Source organism: Sciurus vulgaris, assembly GCF_902686455.1.
Source record: "Sciurus vulgaris genome assembly, chromosome: 1".
NCBI classification, from domain to species: Eukaryota; Metazoa; Chordata; class Mammalia; order Rodentia; family Sciuridae; genus Sciurus; species Sciurus vulgaris.
The window spans coordinates 56,063,465-56,063,770 of NC_136461.1; positions in this window are offsets into that span (position 1 = coordinate 56,063,465).

Genomic DNA, 306 nt, shown 5'->3' on the forward strand with positions numbered 1-306 from the left:
ATAAATCTTAATTAGCTTCTCAATTAGATAATAAAATGTTAAGCTGTGAGCTGGAGGTTGTAGGAGAATGGATGTGATGGTGGGGGTTCGGGGGGTGGGGGGTGTGATATGGTAGCTATTGCTATTGATTGTGCTTGTTTCACATAGCGGAGATCCCAACAAACACTGGGGAAGACTAATAAGGAGGTTATTCCACTTGTCTCACACAGCAAAAAAATAAATAAATAAATAAATAAATAAAAAATACTGACAGGGCAGATAGCCCCAGACTAAACAGTAGCTCAATCATGTCAAAAGGTAGCCAGC